A 20181-nucleotide genomic window follows, 5' to 3' on the forward strand; every position below is an offset into this window, starting at 1 on the left:
AGGGTCTGTGCACATAAGGAGAGGTTGCAGTACCAGTCACCTTGCTAGTATTCATGGGACCACTGGGCAGAGCTCAAGAGAGCTGAGCTGCCTCACTCAGGGATGGGAACGAAGCCCATCCAAAAGCACCCAAGAATACTTCTGTTCCAAAGAAGAGATAAAATACAGCACGTTCCATCCAACGTTGTCCTTAAGCCCACTATGGGCTGGGGCTTCCTTCAGCCATGGGAAAACAAAGCAAAAAAATCACACAGTTCTAGGAAAAAAAATAATAAAAATAGAATCATTTTGCTCTGTAGCATTTCTCTGAAAGCATCTGTGGTGAGAGTGAGAGATCCAGGATGGAGCCAATGTCCCTGCAAGTCACTGGAGACTCCCTCTGGTTTCAAGGGGTGCCAGGCCAGGCTTGAGTCAAAGCGAGCAGGATGTGTGGGTCAGACAGCAATGCTGGTGAGAGGGGCATAAACCAGGGAGTGACTGAATGGAAAACGACCAAGGCTGCAAACCAGAGTATTCAGTTTTCCCTTTATAAGGCTGAGATACAGATCCATCTCAGAGTATGGACAGGATTGATTAATGTGGTGGCATTTATGGAAATGTCTTTTCTTCTTTCCTTCCTTTTATAGACATTTCTTTCTTCTTTGCAGAGACACTGCAGACTCCACAGCTGTGGGATTTAGACGATCTGTGTTGTCCAGATAGGCAAAAATGGTATCAAGGTGCAACCTTGATTGTGAGAAGAGTGTGGGTCTCACAGTGCCCAGACAGTCACGTAGCCAGTGGAGGAGCCAAAGGGGAGCTGTAGACAAATGTGGCATTAAGAAATGTGGCTCAAGAAATTACAACTCACTGCTTTCTTAACTTGGCGGTCTAACACAAGTTATTTGGCAAATCAGCCATCAAAACCTATGTGTATATAAGTGTATATAAGTGTACTATTCCTGCTTGGGATGCCTTTGTTCAGCTCAAATCCCCAGTTCTTCCATGACAGGTGATATCCTACTAGAGTCCAAGATGAGAGTGTGTTCCTGTTAACTTCAGGGAGATGTATCAGCCATTCTAGTCAGTGCTGACTCTTCTTTATATAAATAAATGTGCTCACACAAAAAGATTCCCACGTAGGCAATGTTGGGTTTGTAGAAAAAAAGCAGATCTGGATCTCAGGTCACCCCCTGGAAAACAGTGACTTCCAAAGGAACAACTGAAAGCCATCCAGAGTTGCCAGAATTTTTCTGTGTTTCTCTATGTTCAGTGAAGACCAAAGCTTACAGCTACTTCAGCCTCATTTCTAGAAGAACTGGCCTATTTGTGAATCTGACTAAAGTGATGTGAGAACTGGAACAGTCTGGTCAGGTCCTGCAGCCACCTTTTCTGTGTTTAAAAGATTCATAAGGATCTTGGGCAAGACAAGGAGTCAGGCAAGAATCTAAAGATTTCTGAGATAATTGGTATTTTTTAATGATAAAACAGCATGAACAAAAGTTCGAACAGTTTATCTCCATGGAGACAAATAAATTACCTGCTGCTACAGAAAATCAACCTGGTTAGCACCTTAGATATTTATAAGGAATGAAAAAAATAATGATAGGGCAAGGGCTCCCCAATTAGCAGTTGGCAGACAAGAAAGTGTGTTGTAATGGAGAATGAAGACTAGGAAAATGATTTACTGCACATTACTTGAATATATAAAAAACGCTGAGGCAGCATTACTGTCCTCATTAAAATACCTATAACTGCACAGGTGACATAAATGGATAAAGTTCAAAAATTCCTCAGGTATTTCAAATATAAGGAGTTAGAGAGCATGTGTTTGCCTCTTGTATAAAACTAAATGAATGTGAGAGGAATAACTTTTTGTTAAGGTGGAAATTAGAAGAAAAAACTCCAGCTAAATGGAGGAAGGGTAGATATTATGGAAATGTTGTCAAGAAATGTAGGGATGGATGCTATATAGACCTCCAAAGATGCTGAGAAGTTTAGAAGATATTTTTTTCACCAAGAATATAAGCCAGCCTTTAGGCCTATGGAAAAGAAGAGTGGGAACATCTACTGGTGGCTCAAAAGGACATCTAGGAAAAGAAAAAAAGAGAGGAGGGGAGAGAGAGGAGAGGAGAGGAGAGGAGAGGAGAGGAGGGGAGAGGAGAGGAGAGGAGAGGAGAGGAGAGGAGAGGAGAGGAGAGGAGAGGAGAGGAGAGGAGAGGAAAAGGAGAGGAGAGGAGAGGAGAGGAGAGGAGAGGAGAGGAGAGGAGAGGAGAGGAGAGGAGAGGAGAGGAGAGGAGAGGAGAGGAGAGGAGAGGAGAGGAGAGGAGAGGAAAAAGGGAAAGGGAAAAGGAAAAGGAAAAGGAAAAAGGGAAAGGGAAAAGGAAAAGGAAAAGGAAAAAGGAAAAGGAAAAAGGAAAAAGAAAAAGGAAAAAGAAAAGGAAAAGGAAAAGGAAAAGGAAAAGGAAAAGGAAAAGGAAAAAAAGGGGTTGTTTTTTCCTGAGCTGCTGGTTTCTGGAAGCTGGGCAGGTATGATACAGTAAGTATTGCTCCTTTTGTTTCTGTTTATTATCTTGTTTCCCTGTGTATCTCCTACTAATGACTTTCAAAGACAGGAGTGGGATGTATGGCCGCTTGATCTGTCCTAGCATGGTTGTTCATGGATTTTTACGTCAGGTATCCATTTCACTTCACCTGTTTCATAGTCCAGCCCCAGTATCATGCCCTATTGTGTGTCAGAGACACTTTTGTGATACCTCTGCTGAAACTGCCTTGGCTGGAGGGGAAGAGAGAGGAAGTGGGAAGGAAGGCTTTGTCATAGAAAGCAATGCTACAGCTTATGAAGCCCTTAGGTCACAGGAGGACTAAGAATGGAGATTTGATGGGAAAAACACCATCATGATCTTCTCCCAGGCCAGAAAGGGGAGCTCTGCCTTTTTTCAAGAGCAAACAGGAGGATGTCTGCCTCACTCATACGGTTTGATTTTGGGGAGCCAAAAGTTGGACACAATGATCCTTGTGGGTCCCTTCCAATCTCAGATACTCTGTGATTCTGTGATGCCACGGGACCTGAGGCTGATTGAGCAGTCCAGGAGGCACAGCTTGAGGCAGCTCTGGCTTTGGAGTCGGTTTTGGGAAAAAAAAAGATCCTCCTGGAAGGTAAGAGTTAACACTGAGAGCATGTTTGTGATTCTGGAAACTGAAAACACGTTGTGAATAGTCAGAAAAGCTAAATACACAAAGACAGAGGAGATCCATAAAGAGAAAGAAATTAATTGTAGCAAAGTGGAGACAGGCATGAGAGCAGTAAGTTCAATGTTGCTGAGTAAAGATGTAAGAGATTAGGATGAGCAATAAGCAGAAGGCCTCCCAGCTATAAACAGGCTTGGAAAAGAGGATGCTGGGAAAGCTGTACAAATAAGCAGAAGGGACTTAAAAAGATATTTGGAGGAGCAAAAATAAACCCTGAGTGCAGCCTGACAGAGAGTGCTTTTCAGCAGCCCCATAATGTGGCACTGGCACTTAGGGAAGGGCCTGGAGCATGCTCCTCATGGCCCAGCCGGATGATGAGCAGGATGTAGCCCAGCATCCATGTAGAGCAGGCTGAGCTCTGAGCTCTGTGGGTGCTGCAGGTTCTATAGGAGGTTATGTGAGCTCTCAAGGACTGCGTTTGGCTAAAAGGGGATATCACGGGAGAGAGGTGTTTCCTAAGCCCTCAGGTTTTGATTTCATCTGATTGAAAGACTGATAGTGGAATAACGAGAATAATAACGATACAAAGATTAAATCAGATTTACTCTCTGTTTTATTAAAATTTGGAAATGGTATTCCGACTGAGTAGATGAGCAGGTTAATAGAACACAATCTAGGGTATGAAACTTTTATCTGTCAGCTAACAGTGTTCCGCAGACAACTTTTTAGTCCTCTCAGTCAGGATATTTTCTGCATTTACATAAGAAAACACAAAGCAGAAAATCCTATGATAATTTTAATCTTCTTCTAGTTTGAATTGCTGCAGAGAAAAAAAGAGAGAAATTTGCTTTTTCATTATTTCCTTTTGGGAGAAGATCAGATACCACATGGTCTTAAAGACTTGAATTGAGAGAGATAACAAGTCCTCTTTCCCGAAGAGCTTACACTGTGGAGATGGGGAAAAAAATGGCTTTGTGTGCAGAGGGGATAAATGGTCTTTTCATTTCCAGAAATGCTTTATTTTCATATGAGTCATAGCTGGTTTAAGTTCTTCTAAATGGCTCACATTTCGGCACAGGGCATGGAAAGCCTCTGTCAGAAGTCCAGTTCCTTCAAGTCATTCTAAGGACATGCATGAACTAGGGAAACTTGCAGCCCTTCCATTGCCACAGTCTGTGTGCCAATGTCACAGTGCTGATGACATTGCAGCCATTGCCACCACAGCTTTTAACATTTGCACATGAGCCTTGCTTGCATCACACCAAAGGGACACAGCTTTCCAATGTCAGCGGGGACACAAAACCCCAGCCAAGGAGGGGGAGATTATCTGGTGCTAGCAACAGGTTTGGGGGTAGTTTTCTTTTCTCATGTTGTGTTTTCATCTAGAACACATCCCTGGGGATAGAGAGGGTGGCTCCTTTTGGGGAAGTCTTTTGTGCTAGCATTTAAACAGGATCTGTTCAGGATGCTCACACTTAATTCATACCGTTCCACGTTTTCAGAGTCTTTTTCAGTCCTTTTACCTAAGCCTGAAAACTTTCAATTGTTTCCTCAACATTTCAAGATCAGAATCAGCTCGTGTCTCTGGGTGGAGATATCCTCTGGGCCACGGTATTGTTGCCCCTGTGCTTGCTGGGACACCCAGCAGGCCTCCCAGAGCTGCACAAGTGCTGCCAGAGCCGCCACGGGTGTACGTGGACAACTGCATCCTGAGGGATTTGGGGGCATGAAAGAAAGCAAAAGCAATGGGAGGCTTTGTAGCCTTCTTGGCTTGTTTTCCACCAGTCAAAAACACTTCCTCATCCATTCCTCTGAGGGAGGTGTGAGAAAGACAGGGGAAAAGCCTCTAAGAGCTCCAAAATCTGCCACAGCTCTTGCTAAAGGGTTTCTGGATCATTTCACGTGTTTCTCTCTTATCATTAGGAACCGCATCTGAGAAATAGAGAAGTCCCCAAACAAAATCTGATCTGACTGCTTTCCCTGCACTTATTAGAGTTGCTTTGTGTTATTTTGGGGAGAAATGGGAATTTTCAACCAGAGGCTTTGGATTATGAAAAAAATTTCCTTACCTACTAGAAGAGCTTTGCACCTCCTCTTTGGCTTATGTGGCTTCTGCCAGGGCTGAATAAGAGTCAGTAAAATTCCCAGCAATTTGGTACTAACTGGATCTGATGTGGAGGCAATGCCATCCCTGAGGATCTTATTGAACCGGGTAAAAAAATGAACAATACAGTCAGTACAATAGTGCTGCTTTGCCTGTTTTATATTAAGATCAGCTTTGTCCCACCTGCTCACCTTCCAGCACACTTTGAATGCATTTAGTGACAGATTTCCACCACTGGAGCTATCAGGAGAGGCCATCCTGCCCTTCTTCTTTTTAGCCATCAGTCTATGGCTTGATTTGTTCCTTACACATTGGTCATATATCTATCACATGCATATCTTCTGATACAAGTCCATCTTTACAATTTCTTTGACTTTTTTTTCCTCTGTTAAAGGAAATTTTGAAAAAGATTTTCAGTGCAGTTGGATCAGCTCTACTCTGGAAATTTAGCAGTTTCAAGCAATCTCAGCTGCTACCTCTAAAAACTGTAGTCCTTACTTTTTCTCTCAGGAATATGCTGGATTTCCTAAAGTAGGTACACCACTGTGGCTCTTATTTAACCCCAGTGACTGGATATAATTTCCTTCCAAGAAGAGTCAAGGATATGTATCCTTCACAGAGAAAAAGGCACAACCCTTTTCCCAAGAACAATGTGTACTTCACATGTACGCATATATATTGGCCTCAGTCTGCATGTGGGCACAGCTGTAAGAAAGCCCTGGAGGGGGAGGAAGAGCCAGGAGGCAAGGCAAGGCAAGGCTAAAAGGATTCAACCTCCTGTAGCATCACCTTATCTGACTCCAATATCATCTGTCTTACCTGCCCAAGCAGCAATGTGTCTCTCCACCTCTACATACCCACTGTGAATCAGGGAAGAGACCATCAGCCAACTATGGAGCAGTGCGTGGCACTGGGGAAGGATGCTGCTGGGGAGAATTTCAGTCTTGCAGAAGTATCACGGGCTATCTTAAACAGCAGCTTGAAGCATGGTGCCTTGTTGAAAGGAAAAAGGTGATGAATGTGCTATCAGGTCACATCTTGCTCCTCACCTCTGCCCTCATCTGGCATACCAACCCTGTCCCATCCCTTAGAAGTTTCTTATGGTCCAAAGGCCAGAAAACATTATTGAAGGGAAAGAAGTCCCCAAAGTCCTGCAGGCTCACATTGAAAAGCTGTGTTTGGGCTTTAGCTCCTTTTGGGCTATTGTACCTGTGGTGACAGTGGTGGTGGCCATGGTGCAGGGTTTCCTGAGTGTGGTCACTGTGGGAGCCAGGGTGCTCTGGTGGGAACAGCAGGGCTGAAGCCAAGAAGGGTGACAAGTAGTAGAACTATCAGCAAAGACACTAGGAGCACAGTTCTGTCTTGTCATGTCAGGAGGTGAGAACAGAAGTTGTTCTGGTACCAGAGGCTGGGAAAAGAGAAAGGCAGTTAGGTGTGAATAGTCAGCCACATCAGGAGTCAAGAAGGACAAAGAGGCTCTGGCTGAGCCAAGAGGAATGCTGGCTTTCTCCCAGTTCCTAGGCTCAATCTAGAGGGAACCCTTTCCAGACTATGCAAGCTGATGTACCAATCAAACTCCTTTTTACCCATGCATAATTGGAAAGAAATTTCAGAAAGACATGGTTAAATTTGATGTAAACTAGAGTTGTGTTTTCCTCAAACCTTCCACAAAGCCTTTCAATTCTAACCCAAACTTAACACTTCTATCTCTCCTGAGATTTACTTGATGTCTTGTGATAACAGGTGTTTTTCCTAAAGCCCCAGCTCCTGAGTGGAAGTAATTACATTCCCATAGGGTTTAATGGAAAATATTGGTGATAGGTGGATGTTTGGACTAGATGAGGTCCTTTCCAACCTAGATCCTATGAATCTCAGCTTTCATAAAAAAGTAAATTTCTGTATCTCAGGTTCATGAAAACAAGCTCAAAACTGTGAATCAGACAAGTCATTCTGGCTTAGAAAACAGAAGACAGAAAGAAGTCTGCACTAATTACTTTGTCCAAAGCTCAGTATCATTCATGGTTCAGGATGGCTGGAGCCATCAGTGTGGTCCCTGCAGGACCATGATTCCGTTCTTGGGTGAACTGCCTCATGCCAGCAAGAACTGCAGAATTGTATAAACTCTTGGTTGGTGGTTGTTGGACACCTTCATTTTATTGCATTTTGATGTGTGTAAAGGTTAAAACAACTTCATCAGTGTAGATCAGGTGACCCCCAGAGGTCCCTTCCAACCTAACCCATTCTCTAGGCACCTCACAGACACACAGACACATACCCAAGTCAGATGTCAGGGTTGCTGGTGTAGACAAATCCATTGTTTCATCAATGCAAAACTCAAATTTGTCAGCCCCACAAGAACCCCAGTGCAGATTTTGCTCACTTGCCATGAGGCTATAATAATAAGATTCAAAGATTTTTAGCTTTCTGCTCAAAATAATGAAGAAATGTTTCACTGTAAAAAAAATGACAAGTGGTTACACATTGCTTCCTGACTTTTATAAACACTGAACTCTTCCAAGTACAAAAAACAAGGTACAGAGAAAAAACTCAATCTTCATCCTAAAGAGGCAGGAAGAACAGTACCTACATCTTTTGCTTCGCGTCTCCGTCATTTGTTTTATAAACAGATTTCATTTTGGTGCACATTTAAACTGTTATATTTTATTTCTCAAAACAAATATCTTATTTTCAGTACAGAGAGAACTGATTGTTCCCAGTCACGATCATTGGCCCTTCTGCTGGTGAAGGACAGTGTTTTCAGAGCAAGCACGTCGCTGGCTTTGCTGCCCTTACGCAGCAAAACACAGAGTAGGTGCTGCATTCCAGCATCGCTACTGTTTTCTCCTGGACTGAAGGCAGCTGCTACAGGAAAGGAGCAGAAACAGCGAGTTTGAATTGATCCAAAGGGCAAAATGTTTCGTGACCTTTGAAACAACACTGCAGAAATGCACCCGTACGTAACAGGCGCAGCATCATTAACGAGGTTTGCATCGAACGGATCGGTCCGAAGGTTCATTTGGAGAATGTGCTGCTTGAGAGGCTTTTAAAAACTCGCATGCATACCCTGCTAAGCAAAATATATTCTGAGCCTTTTCCCTTAACACTTCTTATTTTCTAACTAAGATAATTGAATGACTCAGTGAACATGGCTGGCATTAAAATCTTGGGGGAGGGAAAGGCAGAGGTAGCGAGCTCTAAATCCTCTGCCAAATCCCCTTTTCATAATTTATAGTCTGTCACCAGTTTATCACAGAGAGCTGCCCCTCTTTTTCTCACTCTGCAGGCTCCTTTCCCAGTGGACAGTCCATGCCAGCTGTCTCGGCAGCAGGAACGTCCTTTTTTTCCCAAGCCTCGACCTGTGGGAAAATCTTCATTGGCCAGTAATTGATTCCACCCTGCCAGCTCCATTACTTTAGCCTACAGTCAAACTGCCAGCAATCTGGAGACAGGCAGCCGCAGCCCTCCCTGCTCCCACCATTGAAGCCCGCTCCTACCCGCGCCGTTAGCTACCGGGCTGCGAGCTGATGTGTCAGCCCGCCCTGCAATTAGCACTAATCTGAAAATTGGCCTTTGCGAGCAAAGCCAAGCACCTGACAGCTAATTGTTTATGTCAGATTGATGTGCATTTAATATGGAAAGGTTATTTATCAAAGGGTACTTTTTTCTGTTTGTCTTGGTTCAGAGCGGGGAGAATTGCCACAGGCGCTTACAGCCCACAGACCAATAAAGATCTTATACTTCATTTAACTTAAGGAACCTTCTAAATACCCTTTTTAAACTCGCGGGGTAGTGCGGCGCGGTACTCATCTATTCACATTGTTTATAAAGAAACTGCAGTTATTGTTTTTAGTCTCTTTTTTGGGAATCAAAATATTGAGGGGTGAAGAAAGGTTGATGGCAGAACAGCAGCTGCCCGTCAGCCTTGGAATTAAAAATGAATTAAGATTTGACTCATCCCCAAGCTCTTTCTTTACACTGGATCACTTTGTATTTACAGTATTACCTACGCTTTCCCCTGCTGCCTGCATCATAGAAAACACACAGGGAAAACCATTGCTTCTAGTGATTTTAATGCAGGTTTTGCCACCCTTTGCAACTGAGCTGGGATTTCAGTGGTGATTTTGCAGAGACAGAAGGACCGTCTCATTTGGCTCCTGACCCTGCGATCAGATGGCAGAGGGCAGAGGCTTGTGTGTGCAGATAACCAGAAAACCCACACATGGTGATGAAGTTGGCTAGTGTTGGTCTAGGGCGAAACAGGGTCACTTGCTGTCAGAAGCCTTATCTCAGAGTTTTCCAAGACCAAATGCAAACACAAGACTGAGAAACAGGGAGCCTGCTGCAATTGGAAGCATCTTTCTGATGTTGCACAGGTTTCCATTTAGCAGTGTTGCGAATGGCTTAAGGAAGCAGACCCATGAGGTATTTAAATGGGAGCATATTTATTTGGGTTGGACACTTCACATTGTGTGAAAGTCCCACTACAAACAATGTAGTTTGTAGTTGTTTTTGCAATTTCTATGAGGAAATGAATGCATCCTGCAGAGTCCACGAGGTCGGCAAAGATACTGGTGGTACACAACAGAGCTGCAGTAAGAAAGAATGCCAATGACTTTAAATGAAGCAAGAGAGAAGACAGTCTCCAGTATGGAAAACAAGTATGAAAAGTAGTAAATCAGATAGGACACAAACACAACAACTGTTTCATACAAATCATATTCTGACAGGGAAAAGAACCAGTGCACTCTGTATGAAGCAATTGTTCCCATTCATTCCACAGGTGGAAGAAGGCTTTCTCCATGTATATCAAGTGTATCTCCTTTGTCAATGAAGCTAGTCAAAGGTTTCACAAAGTCTCTGTCCTCTAAATACTGTGTTTCAAAATAAAAAAATACATGATTTTTTATTCCTCCTTTAACTTGCAAAAGTTTTAATCCAACTACACAGTATTTTTGCACAAAATAAATCTTTCAAAAAAAAAATTAATTCAAATCTCATAATTCACTGGGCTTGCCTAAATAATAACATCTGTGCGTTAATTAAATATTAAATGCTGCAACCCCACAGGTCGAGGGAGGTGATTGTGCCCTTCTACTCTGCTCTCATGAGATCTCACCTGGAGTACTCATCCAGTTCTGAATCTCCCAACACAAGGACATGAAGCTGTTGGAGTAGGTCCAGAAGAGGGCCATGAAGACGATCAGAGGGCTGGAGCACCTCCCCTGTGACGACAGGATGGGAGAGCTGGGGCTCTTCAGCCTGCAGAAGAAAAGTCTTTGAGGAGACCATATAGCGGCCAAGTCTGCTGCACGCCTGTGCATCCCAGTGGTGCCCATAAGGGTAGCTGATGGACAAAATATTCAGCAACACACAGGGTGCTGCTTTGCCAGGCCCACCAGAAATCATGGCACTTTCTCTGACGCGTCCTGGGCACATTAATTTTTTTAGGTGGAAACTGCAGGTGTTTTAGGAAGAGGAGCATCGGGCAGAGCGGAGACAGTGTGAGGCACGCCAACACTGAGAAGCGTGGTCAGCCTGTGCCCCTGTGCTCATGGCTTTGTGTCCCAGGCACCACACTGTGCGGTGTGACAGGCCATCAGCAACACCTCTGCGTGCCCAATGGGTGTCCAGCACGGCATGTCTTCCCCACTGCAAGAGCACCAGACCTGGGCATAGAACTCCACTACTGGCAGCTTTGCAGGGAGCGTTTACACAAGCAAATGCTTTGTTTTAAATATGTGCTCAGCCCCCCTGGGTTGGTCTTTGACTGGGATTTAGAGATGTGTTGGAAAGTTTTGGCAGCGCTGGTTTCAACTTGGCCAGCGAGGAGATGCTGAAAGCTGCATTACTGCAGCCACACTGGAGTTTTGAAATGTGTTAATTAAGACATTCTGTTACCAGCCCTTTCCTTCCTACACAAGACAAAACCCACCGGCTTTTAAACACATCTGAAATGATTCGTATGTTTTAATGCTTTCCTGAATATGGATCAATTTTAACACTTTTTGTAACACTTGTATTCCAGCCAAGACAAAGCCGGTGACTTCAGCCTGATGCAAGCCCTGTTTAAGGCCCTCCGTGGAACAGGTCTCAGAGCTGACGGGAGTTCAAGAAGTCAACTCCCATGCTCCCCTTCTTGGAGCAAGGGAGCAGAGGGGCGGATGTTGATTTGTGGTAACAAAAGCTACACAAATTCCCTCGGGTAATCTATCCTACTCCTTCAGTTTCTTCACTGATAGAAATTATTTTTGAAGTCTAATACATTTCTTCCTTACTTCAGATCAAACCGTTACTGGTTTTCCCATCTTCCACACACATGGAGGTTGCTGTTCCCAGCAGCTGATGTGTAGGTATTTGATGCGCTACCTATTCTCATTAGTCCAAACACCATCACGGGTATTTCAGTATTTCCTCAGAAACGCGCTGCACGCCCCTGGGCACCATTTTCTTTTGCTTTCTGGTCTGGCTCACCTCCTTTTTCGATGTACCGTACCCAAGACTGGAACTGGCACTGCAGGAGGCCACAGCAGTGTGAGCAGGGTGGGAGGTTGAGACCTGCCAGGCTGTTCCCCTGTTACAGGTCCCAGCAGGACACTGGCTTTTTCTGCCACAATGTGACAGTGCTGAATTGTTACCCACTGCCATGCTTGTTCAGCAGAACTGCCCTTGATCACCTCACTGGGTAAGAGAGCTGCTGGGATCAGGTGCTTCCCCACAAACTCTGTGTAGCACTGGGGATTTTGGCCACATTCCTTCAAACCAGCTGCTTCCAAGGGGCAGCCTCTTGTCAACAGTATTTCCCCAGCACAGATGTCTCTCCACACGGTCTTCCATCATGCCCTCTGTCCCACAAAAATGAATTCCCACCCAGCCCAACCCCAACCTCTCTGCAGAAGCCCTTCTGATACTCTCCAGGCCTGCACTGCAGGATACATCTGGTGTGAAAGACACAGATGGCATGAGACAAGTGTCCCTGACCCCATGGAGGGAGGGACTGTTTGGGAAGAGATAACTTAGTGAGACCAACACAAGATCCCTCCATTAATGGCAGGTCTCGGAGAACACAGAATTGTAGAACCACAGAATCATTTGCATTGGAAGGGACCCTCAACGGCCATCTAGTCTGATTCCCCTGCAATGAACAGGGACACCCACAGCTAGATCAGGTGTTCAGAACTCCATCCAGCCTGTCCTTGAATGTCTCCAAGGATGGGACTTTCACACCTCTCTTGGCAGCCTGTTCCAGTGTGTCACCATCTTTATTGTAAAAAACTGTTTTCTTATATCCAGTCTAAATCTCACCTCTTTTAGTTTGAAACCATTTTCTGTCACAACATAGTCATGACAAGTCTTGGAGAACATCATTCTTGTGCAGAACTGAGGCCATGAGGCAACCATCAGACTTGAGAACTGAGGTGCACAAGCAAGGGCCGATCCTGGGGGCTGATAGCATTCCCTTCACCTTTCTATACAAGGAAGATGAGAACTCTGCTCTCTGCTCTCCCAACATCAGTCAGCACCTTGGGCAGCCGCAGGTGAGCATCTTCCAAATGCCTCCATCACAAAACCCAAAATATTGCTCTGGTGTCCTGTGTCCTTCTCATCTGAAATTTACACAAGTAAAGACTCTTTGGATATCCTGGTAAGTGCAGGGTCACCAACCACCAGACCAGGCTGCCCAGAGCCACATCCAGCCTGGCCTTGAATACCTCCAGGGATGGGGCATCTACAACCTCCTTGGGTAGCCTATTCCAGTGTGTCACCACGCTCTTGAGTGAAAAACTTCCTCCAAAGAGGAGGAATCCCCATCCATCATCCATCCATCCTCACGCATCTTGGTCTGCATACAACACCTGCTAGTACAGCAAGTGTTCCAGGAAAAAAAACGAGGGGCGAGGAAGAGGGAATTTTCCATTATATAAATTTTCTCTTAGTTAGATATTAATATCACTAGATAATACATATCCTGTAATCTAGAACAAGGGTTTACTTCTTAGGATGTAAAAGCCCATCTCTATCAGATTGGAACACGCATGCTTTGGTTAGCTTGTATCTTGGGTTACTGCAAAAAGAAGAAAAAATATTTGGCCATTGCATCAGCTGAAACAAGGAAAAGATCTAAGCATGTCCAACCAAAACAATGACCTGATGCAAGACTCAAGTCTATCAGGTAATGCTCAAGGGAATGCTTTAAATAAGAAAGAAAGAGTGGAAGTTAAAAAAAAAAAAAACAAAACAAAACATAATTGTATTATTATTCAGTAATGTTCTTCTACCAGCATTAGCAGCTTATCTTGCCATCGAAGCACTTTTAGATAACAGGCTCAGTTTTATGTTGAGTACAGGCTGTACCAAGTCACTAAAACCCCACTATTGTTAAAGATTATGTAAAATGGTCAATCAAAGTGTCACTCCTTCCTGCCCAGCCCTCAGGTTGTTATGTTGCACAGTTCCTTATAAAAGCTGAGGCACAAAGAGGGATGCTGGGAGCAAGGTGCTGAACTGTAGAAAATGGCACAATACAGAGCTCGTGAGTATGAGTTACTTTCCAGAGCCTGTGCTGCGTGGCTGCCTAAGGGAAGGAAGCAAAATATCTCATTTAATCTTGCTCAATGATTTGCCCCCGTAGGCACCAGGGCACCTGCAGAGCTGCCGAGGACCTCCCTGATCCCTGGGCCATCCAGCAGCTCCCAGCACTGCACAGGAGCAGACACAAAGCTGGAATGGGCTTGAGCCAGGTGTTTTCATGCAGCTCCTCTGGACCACAGAAATCACGCAGACCCCAAGGAGCATCGGGGCTTTAGGGATGACACCCTTTTCCAGTGAGGGCAAAGCAATTACCTCAGCCAGGGAAATACCAGGAGACCTCAGCACGGCTTTGACTGAGGAAAAAATTGTTCTCCCAGAGCCAGAAACATGATGAACAGTATGTTGCAATCTTTAGCTTTCTGTTTAAAAAGGTGCACATTCTACTTTATAAGCCAGTAGAAGCAAAGTAAACTTTCAGGCATACGTCTGCCCCTAGGTCAGACACAGGTAGGCACCTACCAGCATGCAGTGCTCCTGGAGTGGCCGCAGAGCACTGGTGGGGTTGGATGGATGCTGAGGACTGAGCCCAGCATTAGCCAGCTGGTGGTTGATGCACACACACATTGGATGTGGACACCTCATCTGAGAGCAGACCTCCATTTGGGGTCAATGATTGAACAAGAACAGCTGTACCGAGTCAGACTGGCATCTGTAGAGGCTCTGAGCTTGCCCCTTGCTGGCTGCCCTTGCTCCTTGTTCTAAACTAACCAATTCCCACTACACAGCAATGCCATAGACCTCTGACACACCTGCCCTTGAACCTCTTTTTCTCAGCAACCAGGGGGCACAAACTGTTGCACCTCACTCTGCTCACGTGGCTGGGAAAACTGAGTGGGCAGGCGAGCAACATACATATGTACAGGGTTTGCATAAAACTTTTCACATGGATTTCCTTAACACTTGCACATTTCAAGACAGAGGAATAGAATTATAAAATCATAGAATTGTAAAGTTTGGAAAAGACCCGTAGGACCGTCCAGTCCAACTGTTGACCTATCCTCACCATGCCAATGTGTCCCTCAGTGCCACATCCTCATGTTTCTCGAACACCTTCAGGGCAGTGACTTCACCACCTCCTTGGGCAGTCTGTTCCAGTGCGTTACCACTCTTCCTGAGAGGAATTTTTTCCTAATATTCAATCTGAACCTCCTCTGGTGCAATTAAAGGCCATCAAGGCAATCAAATAAGTGTATTGGAAGGGACCAAGTAATGTACCTTCCTCCCAGCAGAAAGCTTTTCAGAAATTTTCAACCACGTACTCCAAGTACATGAACAGACAAGGAGGGGAAATAGGAAAGAAGATTTGTGCTGCTTGCAATTTGTGCTGGAGAGTAAATAAGAGAAGGAACAAGGAAAATGATTCCTGCTTCTCAGATGTCCAAGGGGTGTCCAAATCTAAATACCATTTGTAGCTACAGGAGCAGAAAACGTCCAGCACGTCTTGTTTTCCTCTGATACACATGGGGTCCTGGCAGTATAGATGTAAAGGAAACGTGTGTAGCATTGCACCAGGATACATGTTCCCTTCTGTGCAGCACGCACACACACATAGGCATAGCTGTATCATGTGTTAGCAAGTAACAGAGAAGTTTAGCAAACATACCTGAAATAGCTCACATACTTGGAGATGCCAAAGAGACTCACTGCAACGTTTCTAGAGGGTTATTTTTACTTTTCCTTAGCCATTCCAAGGGCGGGTGCTCATTTTAGTTTGCATTCTGCAATAGCCACCACTGAATAGAAGATGACTTTAAAAACCATCATTCGTCTGTCACTGCATCCAACACCAGCCACCCCTCTCTGCAGAGATCCCCCTTGTGCCCAGCTCTGGTGAGGAGCTTCCCTCAGCCCCAATTTGCTTCCTCCTCTTCCTTCTCCTCCTCCCACGGACTTCATCTGTTTGGCAGAGAAATCTGAAGGTTTTTCAGAGGGAACCTGAGCAATTGTGCACGATGACCCAGCCAAGGGTAGGGATGTTAAACTGGAAATGACAGAAAAATGGAATCATAGAATGGTTTGGGTTGGAAAGGACCTTTAAGATCACCTAGCTTCAATCCCCTGCTATAGGCAGGAATACCTCCCACTAGACCAGATTGTTCAAAGCCTCATACAGTCTGACCTTGAATGCTTCCAGCTAAGGGGCATACACAACCTTGCTGGGCAACCTGTTCCAGTTTGGCTTCGTTGCTAAGCCTCCTGGCAAACAAATCTGTGAGGTGAGAGGAGTTGTGAGACAAGAAGAGGTGTGGACTATTTGTCTGTAATTGTTTAAACCTGGACTAAGGAGAGATACTGGCACTGCAGAGACGGGGGGAGACCCCAGAGGACAGCCAGTCCTGGTGGCCCTCATCCCTGCAGCGAGCCCTGTGCGGGGGAACCCCTTCCTCCACAAACATGTGGTGCCTATCTTCAGATCCTGCCTGCAAAACCTCTCCCGCTCCAATGACCTCAGGAGTGTGGCCTCTACTGGGTTTTCAGAGGGAAACAGCATATGGGAGTCACTCCGTTCAGCCTTGCAGTTCAATTAAACAATAAAATAAAGCCCTATTCCCCACACAGGGCAGAGGGGAGGAGAACAGCCTCCGGTAGCTGCCTAATCACTCACAGAGCGACAACTCCACTCCTGTCAGCACAAACCAGCAATTACAATTAATGGGCTGTGGCAATCGGACGCCGGCACTAGCGGAGACGGCCGGTCCCACATTTGCATGCGGTAAATTATTCAGGCTGTCAGCTGCTCAGGCGGCATCGATCTGAGCTGCGGTTACCGGTTAACCGGTGCTGTGGTTAAACGTCCGCCACATGGCTCATTTGAGGAGCATCCAACCGCTCTAGTACCACTACTAATCAGCCCTGTGCTGGGATGGCCGATCACAGCCGTGCCAACCGCATGAAGGGACAGTGCCCGCTGTGCTCACTGCTCATCTGTGCCATCCTTTGAGCAAAAAAGCCCCAGGAAAGCCTACAAAACCCACTAGGATCTCATAAAGGTAAAATTCATAGAATCATAGAATGGCCTGGGTTGAAAAGGACCATAATGATCATGTAGTTTCAACACCCCTGCTACAAGCAAGTCACCAACCACTAGGCCAGGCTGCCCAGAGCCATATCCAGCCTGACCTTGAATGCCTCCAGGGATGGGGCATCCACAACCTCCTTGGTCCAAGAGGCTGTGCACTTGAGACAGAGGAAAAGTGGGATGCTGGTGAGCAAACCTAAAGTCTTGCTGCACGCGGTCACTCCTACCTTCACATGTGGTCGTGAGCAGATGCTTCACCATAGGAAAATGCACATTCTGATCAGAAATCAAAGTATTCCTATACTAACGATGTAGCATCACACTCAGGGTTTGTCAACTAAATCAGAACTTCAAAGAGCCAAATGCAGGGCTCCACAAGCTTCTTCATATAGTTTTGTGTCTTTCTGCAGAATGTGGATGGATGTGAAGAAATATCTGGGACAGCTTTGTGTTCCCCTGGTCTTGTGATGAGTGGAGGTCACTGCCCAGGAGCTTGGGGAAGGCTGATCTCATGGGCACCAGCTCTGTCCCAACCCACTCATGCCCCTCAGCAGCAGTTGCTGCCTCATGCTGCACCTTGCCACAGAGACAATAAGACAGCAATGCTTATACTCACCAACCCAACAGTTCCTCAGGCTCAAGCAGGCATAAATATCAGTCCTGAAGAACGTTTGATGATTCAAAGGACACCATAAGCTCCCCAAAGGTGAGAATGCAGCAGGTCCCTGGCATGAGTGATGACAGACTGGTTTGGGTGAAGCTGATGTGCACAGCCAGAACTCCATCTGTCTATCTGCAAGAGACATATTTTAATGTTTCCACCCGCATACAAAAAGTAATTACTTCAGAATAGCCCCTGAGGATGAGGATGCAGAAAAGGGAGCAGAGAGAGAACTGTGAACTCTCCCAGGCTAAGACACTGTGTTTCGGGAGCACAGCACAAAGAGCAGTAAATGAGAGGCAGAAGGAAGAGAGCAATTTGAAAAGTGCTGGGAAAAAAATACCATGAGCCGTTGTCTATGCACACATACATCCAGTTCTTCATTACTATTTCCCTAGGAGGAGAAGGGAGAGTAATGGCTCTGACACAAGCAAAAATAGGCAGCGTGTTTTCCTGGTCTCAATGACCAAGCTGTTTCTTCACTAGCACCTCAGTGTGGACAATTGCAGCAAAGCCCATTCATTTTCATTCAAATCAGACTTGCTTTATGCTGAAGTCAACATATATTCATTGGTACACAGCCTGAGGGCAAATATATTTCGTGTCAGGATCTTGAAATGGTTTAGAGCTGTCCCATGTGGCTCAGTATAGCCCTCCCAGCAACACGATGGACTGCAGCATTGGCAGCTTTCTTGTGAGTACTTGGGACTTTCAAATATTAAGGGTTTTAGTAGAAAGGAAAAATCTGACTTAGAAATATAAGTAGTGACATGCATATAAAATAGTGGCAAACATAGCTCCATCCTCGGACATGGAGAGTTTGACATGAAAAATAAGGTGAAATAAAAGGGGAATGGCAAATTGTAATAACCTGTAGAAGCATAAGAGTGCAAACCGGTACAAAAGTCATGATAACAAACAGCAAAACTCAAACTTAAGGGCAGTTTGTCACTTTGCTTAAGAGTTACCTGCCTCTGAACATATGGGCAGATCAAGGTGTCTGTGTCAGTCCAATTTCCTCAGCACTGAGATCACACCTATTTGAAAACGTCTGGGTATATCCCATTCAGGCTGCCTGTATTTAGGACAAGCAATTAAGAGAGTGTGATTGTCAGCAGGTCAAGCTATTTCAGATCTACAAAGACTTAAAATCCATTCAACTGCTCAAATGCATGCACTGAATAGTCCCATCGCGACCAAAGGACCATGTAGCAGCATGGAAATTCAGACAGCAGTATGGGTTTTCACACATCAGAGCCATATTTTTATCCTCATTGAGGCCCAAAGTACTTATGCATATATACACTAGCAGTAAAACAACAGAGTGATCCTTTATGACAGTATGACCATAATCCAACCTGACAAATGCAATTGTCAGCATCCCTTAAAGTAAATTATAACTATGCCCCCTTGGCTGAATCCTGAGCTCTTTCAAATAACAAAACAAACTGCTCTCTCCCAAGAATTGTGTTCTCTGCATTGTATTTTCTGACATGCTTTCCCACCACCAGCCTTTCATCCTGTTGAACTAATTTCCATTGTGAGCCACGGAAGGCAGGGAGGATAACGCCTTTCATCAGCGGGTGAAGCGTGGGGCTGCCCTGAGGACAAGCAGTAGAGAGACACATCTTTGCTGGGCCCAGCAATGAAGTCCTGTCTCAAGGAGACCAAATGGAATAATTTGTATGTACAACTGTGCGTTTCAGTGCATAACACGCAGTGGCAGCTGGGGCTAACAACTGGGAAAGGTGCTCCCCAGCTGGCCCTCTACAGAGCTCATCAGCAGAGCATCACGGTGCTTAGGTGTATCTCTTTTCAGCCTGGTGCCCCACTGCTACCAGCAAATGAGGCACCACCAGAATAAGGTCAGAAGCTTTGCAACTGGCCCTCTGAGAGGAGGGACTCAACTAAGCTCTGGATCTTACCATGTTGGAAGGAGACACAGCGAGGTGCTGCCAGAGGCACTGCTGTGGCACTGCCAGCTGCACGCTTTCCTCTGGCTGTGTAAATGGAAGAAATATACCTTTTACATCCTATAATCTGCACCCAATATCCATGCACGTTTGTACTATATACTGTACACTATGTATCTGGGTTGCGCAATGGACCATGCTCTTGTCCCATCCACTTTTGTGTACCTCAAACCCAATCTTGCTGCAGGAAGATCACATGGCCATTCAAATCCACTTTAAAAAGGTGAAATGATGATGAAAATTCTTTCTCCTGAACACTTTGCATGTAGGCCTGGCTTTGCCCTTAGCTGAGGAGGGAGGGCAGTGATGCTGTCAGGGACATGTGCATGCTTTATCAGAGAGACACTTCCCATGCCTCTCATCCTATGTGCATAGTGCAACACTGCACCTGCAGGGAAGGAGAATGAAGAGTGAGTTGAGCAGGTTTGTTTCCTCTGTTTTCACTTTGTTATCAGTATTTTCTTTACCATCAACTTTTGGGTTTCGCCTGTAAAACTCCAACCTTTGCTTCCTTTCTGATTTGTGGGTCAGTCACAGAAATGTGCAAAGCTGTACTGATGTAACTCACAGAAAATTAAGTTTCATGGCCTTGCCAGGCCCGAGCCAAGGCTGCCTGTATCACAGCTCAGATGAATAGGATAGTTCAAGGAAAATCAGTCTAGGA

At 45.2% G+C, this 20181-nt stretch overlaps 1 long non-coding RNA gene across 6 annotated transcripts; it reads right to left on the reverse strand.

Annotated features, from left to right (window-relative positions):
* Nucleotides 1–2201: 2201 nt before the first annotated feature.
* Nucleotides 2202–18620, reverse strand: LOC116216507 (uncharacterized). 6 transcript variants are annotated; one of them, XR_014882592.1, is made up of 5 exons: nt 18513–18620; nt 17500–17676; nt 6485–10534; nt 6133–6268; nt 4580–5660 (listed from the first exon to the last, which is right to left on the reverse strand). It is a non-coding gene; the product is annotated as an uncharacterized LOC116216507 (long non-coding RNA). The 6 variants fall into 6 exon arrangements; XR_014882591.1 differs by adding an exon at nt 2202–3991 and having other exon boundaries at nt 5241–10534; XR_014882588.1 differs by having other exon boundaries at nt 4580–6268.
* Between the last annotated feature and the right edge of the window lie 1561 nt (nt 18621–20181).

This window comes from Meleagris gallopavo, chromosome 3 (genome assembly GCF_905368555.1).
Source record: "Meleagris gallopavo chromosome 3, MGAL_WU_HG_1.1, whole genome shotgun sequence".
Classification (NCBI taxonomy): Eukaryota; Metazoa; Chordata; class Aves; order Galliformes; family Phasianidae; genus Meleagris; species Meleagris gallopavo.